Source organism: Salmo salar, chromosome ssa21 (assembly GCF_905237065.1).
Source record: "Salmo salar chromosome ssa21, Ssal_v3.1, whole genome shotgun sequence".
Classification (NCBI taxonomy): domain Eukaryota; kingdom Metazoa; phylum Chordata; class Actinopteri; order Salmoniformes; family Salmonidae; genus Salmo; species Salmo salar.
Window position 1 is genome coordinate 43009411 of NC_059462.1, and position 8374 is coordinate 43017784.

Consider the following 8374-nt stretch of genomic DNA (forward strand, 5'->3'; position numbering starts at 1 on the left):
AATACTTGGTCATCAAATGTCACCCTTTTTTACCTTCAGAGAGAGTTCTCAGTGATTATCGCCACGGCTGTTTACAACCCGCCACAAGGCGACACCAAAAATGCTCTCAAAGATCTTTATTGGACCCTGAACAAACTGGAGATCGCGTATCTGGAGGCAGCGTTCATTGTCGCGGGGGATTTGAAGAAAAGTCATTTGAGAACCATGCTCCTGAATTACTATCAGCACATTGACTGTCCAACTTGTGGAGATTCTATGCTGGACCACTGCTACACGCCTTTTGACACGGGTATAAGGCCATCTCCCGTCCTCCTTTCGGCAAATCTGACCAGGACTCCATTTTGCTCCTCCCCACCTACACACAGACTCAACAGGGAAGTCCCTGTAGTCATGTCTGTACAACGCTGCTCTGAACAATCAGAATCCATGCTCCAAGACTGTTTGATCATGTGGACTGGAATATGATCTGGGTCGCCTCTGGGGATAACATCAATGGCTACTCCAACTTAGTCACCGGATTCATCAAAAAATGCATAGATGATGTGATACCGATGGTGTCTTTCAAAATGTATCTGCATCAGAAACCGTGGATTGATGGCAACCTTGTCAGGAAACTAAAAGAGAGAGATGCTGTTTATAAACATGGCAAGGTGACCGGGGACAATCGTAAGGTTAAACAGTACAAATTCAACCAACACAGATCGATCAAGATGGCGAGACACAAGTATAGGGACAAAGTGGAGGAGCAATTCAACAGGTTATATACGAGGCACATGTGTCAAGGGCTTCTAACAATCACAGATTACAAAAAGAATGCCAGTCACGTCGCGGATACCAACACCGCCCTTCCGGACGAGGTAAACACCTTTTTCTCACGCTTCAAGCAAAACGACTAAGCTGCCGAGGAGAGCCCCTGAGGACAATAAGGGTTACGTGCTTACGGTCTCCACATGTTGACCCTCGCAAGGCTGCCGGCCCAGACAGCATCGCTAGCTGCGCCCTCAGAGCATGTGCATACCAGCTAGCTGTTGTGTTTTCTGACATTTTCATAAAAATGCCCAAGAAAAGGAAAGTAATTGAACTGAATGACTACCGACCCCATTGAAGTGCTTCGAGAGGCTAGTCGAAGACCAAATCATCTCCTCCCTCCCCTCCCCAACACACTCGACCCTCTCCAATTCGCCTACCGCCACAACAGATCCATGGACGTCACAATCGCCATTGCACTGCACACTGCCCTCACCCACCTGGACAACAGGAATGCATACGTGACGATGTTGTTCATCGACTACAGCTCAACCTTCAATACCATAGTGCCCTCTAAGCTCACCACTAGTGTTGCAAAGGGTCTGAAATTTTCCATGGGAAGTTAAGCCCGGGAATTTTGGGAATTTTCCTTAAATTCATAAAAAAATTACCTTAACGGTGAACCTTTTCTGTGGGATACACATTAGGCAATTCTAGGTCTTGTGCCATATTTTGGTAAAACTATCCCCAATTCAATGGAATTGCAACCCTCTGCATGCACAGTGCATTCTTCCATCACATGTACAGCTGCTTCTCAAGATCTTGCACACTAATGAGATCCTATTGAGCCCACACTACTACACTGTCGGAGCCAAGGACTACATGCTTTCTGGTAAGTTTTGATTACAATACTGGGTGGGGTGAATATATTTTATATGACATACATTACTTTTTGTTAACTATTAAATAAGTAGCCTACAAAGTGTGTTTAAATAATTTCTAACTTGTTAAATATTTCTGCTAGTTAGTTTTTGCTACCATGTGGGTTTTAGCTTGCTTGAGCCTGCTAACTGAGTGTTAATTCACCTGTTTCCATACATGTTTCATTTTAAAACATTTATCTTACAAAGGAGTTGTTTAATCTAACTGCTTAACTATTTATCTGTACATGGAATTGTATTTTTTTTTTTACATGGAATTGTGTTAAAAGAAAAAAAGTTTCTCATTTTCTTCATTTTTTCTAATCTTTACAGGAAAATTCAACGGGCACTACCTGATGTGTGGAGACATTTCACTGCAGCTAATGAGGAGGGAAAAGCTGTCTACATTTGCAAATACTGTGCCAAATCATATGTGAAGAATGCAACAAAGATGCAAAATCATCTGGCCAAGTGCATAAAGTTCCCTCAGCGCTCACAACAAGCACCTCTGACAAAAGTCCCTCTACTTCTATTTGAGGTGAAAATGATAGATCAGACACCTTATCGATATTAACAGCTCATGGTCCTCCTGGAAATTGACTCAATGGAGGAACGAAGTCAGAGAAATGCTGATGAATGTCTTGCTCAAGCTGTGTATGCAACTAGTTCACCTCTGATGCTCACAGGCAATGTGTATTGGAAGAGATTTCGAATGTTCTCCGCCCAGCATGCACCCCTCCAACCAGACATGCTTTATCTACTCATTTGCTGGATGCAGAGTTCAATAGAGTTCAAGTGAAGGTCAAGCAAATCATAGAGAAAGCAGACTGTATTGTGGTATTGTGGTCCCGTGTGGCTCAGTTGGTAGAGCATGGTGTTTGCAACGCCAGGGTTGTGGGTTTGATTCCCACGGGGGACCAGTACGGGAAGAAAAATGTATGAAATGTATGCATTCAATACTGTAAGTCGCTCTGGATAAGAGCGTCTGCTAAATGACTAAAATGTAAATGTATTGCAATCATCTCTGATGGGTGGTTGAATGTTCGTGGGCAATAATTAATTACATCATCGCCACCCCTCAACCAGTATTCTACAAGAGCACAGACACAAGGGACAACAGACACACCGGTCTCTACATTGCAGATGAGCTGAAGGTAGTCATCAATGACCTTGGACCAGAGAAGGTATTTCCACTGGTAACAGACAATGCTGTGAAGATGAAGGCTGCTTTTGTCTAAAGTGGAGGAGTCCTACCCTCACATCACACCAATTGGCTGTGCTGCTCATGCATTGAATCTGCTCCTCAAGGACATCATGGATACAGTGGATACAGTGACCTGTTGATGAGCCATGGAAATGGTTAGGTATGTGAAGGGTCATCAAGTTATGGCAGAAATCTACCTCACAAAGCAAAGTGAGAAGAATAAGAGCACCACATTGAAGCTGCCCAGCAACACCCGTTGGGGTGGTGTTGTCATCATGTTTGACAGTCTCCTGGAGGGGAAGGAGTCTCTCCAAGAAATGGCCATATCACAGTCTGCCAATATGGACAGCCCCATCAAGAGGATCCTCATGGATGATGTATTTTGGGAGAGAGTGGTAAGCAGACAGTTTTTTTCCTAACCTTTATTTAACTACGCAAGTCAGTTAAGAACAAATTCTTATTTTTAATGACGCCTAGGAACAGTGGGTTAACTGCCTTGTTCAGGGGCAGAACGACAGATATTTACCTTGTCAGCTAGGGGATTCGATCTTACAACCTTTCGGATACTAGTTCAACGCTCTAACCACTAGGCTACCTGCCGCCCCAGTTCTCCTGAAACCTATAGCAGTAGCCACTGCACGGATTGAGGGAGACAATGCCATCCTGTCTGATGTTCAGACTCTGCTTGCAGATGTAAGAGAAGAAATCCGTACTGCCCTGCCCACTTCCTGGTTTCTCCAAGCAGAGGAAACTGCAATTCTGAAATACATCAAAAAGCATGAAGACTTCTGCCTGAAGCCCATACACACTGCAGCGTACATGTTGGACCACAAGTATGCTGTCAAGAGCATCCTGTCTGGAGCAGAGATCATCAAGGCCTATGGTGTCATAACTACTGTGTCTCGCCACCTTGGCCTGGATGAGGGCAAGGTTCTTGGCAGTCTGGCGAAGTACACTTCCAAGCAAGGGCTTTGGGATGGAGATGCAATATGGCAGTCGTGCCAACATATCTCATCAGCCACCTGATGGAAGGGACTTTGTGGATCTGAGGCTCTTTCCCCTGTTGCCTTCATCATCCTCCAAATCCCATCAACATCAGCCGTCTCAGAGCGCAACTGGTCCTTGTTTGGGAACACACACACCAAAGCACGCAACAGGCTGACCAATACAATGGTTGAAAAATGGGTGGCCATACGGGCAAATTTGAGGCTTTTTGAGCCTGACAAGTTGAAACGTAACAGTGAAGATGAGGCCTCGGAGTCTAATGTTCAAGAGGTGGACATTGAGGAGGTGCAGGGAGAAGACATGGAAGCCTGAGAGGAAGACAACCTAAGCTTTAGTTTCTCGACTATCATTTTACAGATGCATGTTGAAAACGTTTTTTGGGAGATGTGATGGATCATTGGGGATCATTCCATATTCCCTTTCTTTTGTTGTTCAGTGAAATCATCCCATGTGAAGAGTCAACTCATTTAATCAAAGTTCAATTTGTAACTATTTTTTTTCTATTGGAAGAATTTAATAATTTGCAATTATGTCTACTTTTGATAAGGTAAAATGTTTCTGTTTCTGTCTCCATATCTGTCGCCCAATCCAAGATGGCATAGCAGTCAGACGTCCTTTGTCCTCGTCTTGTCGTGTCCCGTGTCCCGTGTATGTATATGTATATATATATATATATATATATATATATTTTTTCTTTGCTTATCTTTTTATATATTTTTTTTCTAAAACTCAACTTCAAAACACTCTCCCGCCTCACCAATTAAAAAAAAAAGAAGTATTATTTACCTAAAATCTGAAATCCACAACAGAAGCTAGCCAGAAGTTAGCCAGTTCACTAGCTAACGTTAGAATTCAGCTAACCACGGTTGGCGGTCATCAGCTATCCCTTAGCTCGAAAAGCTATCGGCAGTTTTGTACAACGCGACTCAGACCAGAGCATACCGGACCTATTTTCTCTCCATATCCCCGGATTTGTACCGCAAGCTCTGGACATTTACACCTGAATCTTGCAGCTAGCTAGCTGCTATCCAAGTGACTATTGGCTAACGTCGGTCCTGGAGCTAACATCTATTATTCCGGAGCTAGCCAGCTGAAGAGTTCCATCAGCCACTCCTGGGCTACAATCACCTATCCGGACCCGTTTTACTACCGATGCGGAGCCCCATCGGGCCTTCACGACTGGACAACCAACGTTATCTGCCCGAGGGAGTTATCCAACTGGCCCCTCCGTCGCGACGTAAACCTGAACGCCCATCTGCGGCCAGCTAATCGTTAGCTGTTGTATCGGCTGCTATCTGAATAGGTCTATCGGCCAATTTTCTTGGGCCACTATAACTATTTTGCCAATTGGATTGGTCCCCTCTACCACACGGAACCCTACTAATCTACCGACGGAAACACACGAGGTGTCTAATAACAGACCATCTTCTATCAGCTTGCTACCCATGGCCCGGCTAGCTGTCTGAATCGCCGTGTCCGCAACCGACCTCACTACTCACTGGACCCCTTTGATCACTTGGCTAAGCATGCCTCTCCTTAATGTCAATATGCCTTGTCCATTGCTGTTCTGGTTAGTGTTTATTGGCTTATTTCACTGTAGAGCCTCTAGCCCTGCTCATTATACCTTATCCAACCTCTTAATTCCACCACCCACATATGCAATGACATCACCTGGTTTCAATGATGTTTCTAGAGATAATATCTCTCTCATCATCACTCAATGCCTAGGTTTACCTCCACTGCATTCACATCCTGCCATACCTTTGTCTGTACATTATACCTTGAAGCTATTTTATCGCCCCCAGAAACCTGCTCCTTTTACTCTCTATTCCGGATGTCCTAGACGACCAATTCTCATAGCTTTTAGCCATACCCTTATCCTACTCCTCTGTTCCTCTGGCGATGTAGAGGTGAATCCAGGCCCTGCAGTGCCTAGCTCCACTCCTATTCCCCAGGCGCTCTCTTTTGATGACTTCTGTAACCGTAATAGCCTTGGTTTCATGCATGTTAACATTAGAAACCTCCTCCCTAAGTTTGTTTTATTCACTGCTTTAGCACACTCTGCCAACCCGGATGTCCTAGCCGTGTCTGAATCCTGGCTTAGGAAGACCACCAAAAGCTCTGAAATCTCCATCCCTAACTACAATATTTTCAGACAAGATAGAACGGCCAAAGGGGGCGGTGTTGCAATCTACTGCAGAGATAGCCTGCAGAGTTCTGTCCTACTATCCAGGTCTGTACCCAAACAATTTGAACTTCTACTTTTAAAAATCCACCTCTCTAAACACAAGTCTCTCACCGTTGCCGCCTGCTATAGACCACCCTCTGCCCCCAGCTGTGCTCTGGACACCATATGTGAACTGATTGCCCCCCATCTATCTTCAGAGCTCGTGCTGCTAGGTGACCTAAACTGGGACATGCTTAACAGCCCAGCCATCCTACAATCTAAGCTTGATGCCCTCAATCTCACACAAATGATCAATGAACCTACCAGGTACCACCCCAAAGCCGTAAACACGGGCACCCTCATAGATATCATCCTAACCAACTTGCCCTCTAAATACACCTCTGCTGTTTTCAACCAAGATCTCAGCGATCACTGCCTCATTGCCTGCATCCGTAATGGGTCAGCGGTCAAACAACCTCCACTCATCACTGTTAAACGCTCCCTGAAACACTTCAGCGAGCAGGCCTTTCTAATCGACCTGGCCTGGGTATCCTGGAAGGATATTGACGTCATCCCTTCAGTAGAGGATGCCTGGTTATTTTTTTTAAATGCCTTCCTCAACATCTTAAATAAGCATGCCCCATTCAAGAAATTTAGAACCAGGAACAGACATAGCCCTTGGTTCTCTCCAGACCTGACTGCCCTTAACCAAAACAAAAACATCCTGTGGTGTTCTGCATTAGCATCGAACAGCCCCCGTGATATGCAACTTTTCAGGGAAGTTAGAAACCAATATACACAGGCAGTTAGAAAAGCCAAGGCTAGCTTTTTCAAGCAGAAACTTGCTTCCTGCAACACAAACTCAAAAAGGTTCTGGGACACTGTAAAGTCCTTGGAGAATAAGGGCACCTCCTCCCAGCTACCCACTGCACTGAGGATAGGAAACTCTGTCACCACCGATAAATCCACTATAATTGAGAATTTCAATAAGCATTTTTCTACGGCTGGCCATGCTTTCCACCTGGCTACCCCTACCCCGGTCAACAGCACTGCACCCCCCACAGCAACTCGCCCAAGCCTTCCCCATTTCTCCTTCTCCCAAATCCAGTCAGCTGATGTTCTGAAAGAGCTGCAAAATCTGGACCCTACAAATCAGCCAGGCTAGACAATCTGGACCCTTTCTTTCTAAAATTATCTGCCGAAATTGTTGCAACCCCTATTACTAGCCTGTTCAACCTCTCTTTCGTGTCGTCTGAGATTCCCAAAGATTGGAAAGCAGCTGCGGTCATCCCCCTCTTCAAAGGGGGGGACACTCTTGACCCAAACTGCTACAGACCTATATCTATCCTGCCTCTCTAAAGTCTTCGAAAGCCAAGTCAACAAACAGATTACCGACCATTTTGAATCCCACCGCACCTTCTCCGCTATGCAATCTGGTTTCAGAGCTGGTCATGGGTGCACCTCAGCCACGCTCAAGGTCCTAAACGATATCTTAACCGCCATCGATAAGAAACAATACTGTGCAGCCGTATTCATTGACCTGGCCAAGGCTTTCGACTCTGTCAGTCACCACATCCTCATCGGCAGACTCAACAGCCTTGGTTTCTCAAATGATTGCCTCGCCTGGTTCACTAACTACTTCTCTGATAGAGTTCAGTGTATCAAATCGGAGGGCCTGTTGTCCGGGCCTCTGGCAGTCTCTATGGGGGTGCCACAGGGTTAAATTCTTGGGCCGACTCTTTTCTCTGTATACATCAATGATGTCGCTCTTGTTGCTGGTGAGTCTCTGATCCACCTCTACGCAGACGACACCATTCTGTATACTTCTGGCCCTTCTTTGGACACTGTGTTAACTACCCTCCAGACAAGCTTCAATGCAATACAACTCTCCTTCCGTGGCCTTCAACTGCTCTTAAATACAAGTAAAACTTGCTCTTCAACCAATCGCTGCCTGCACCTGCCCGCCCGTTCAGCATCACTACTCTGGACGGTTCTGACTTAGAATATGTGGACAACTACAAATACCTAGGTGTCTGGTTAGACTGTAAACTCTCCTTCCAGGCTCACATCAAACATCTCCAATCCAAAGTTAAATCTAGAATTGGCTTCCTATTTTGCAACAAAGCATCTTTCACTCATGCTACCAAACATACCCTCGTAAAACTGACCATCCTACTGATCCTTGACTTCGGCGATGTCATTTACAAAATAGCCTCCAATACCCTACTCAATAAATTGCATGCAGTCTATCACAGTGCCATCCGTTTTGTCACCAAAGCCCCATATACTACCCACCACTGCGACCTGTACGCTCTCGTTGGCTGGCCCTTG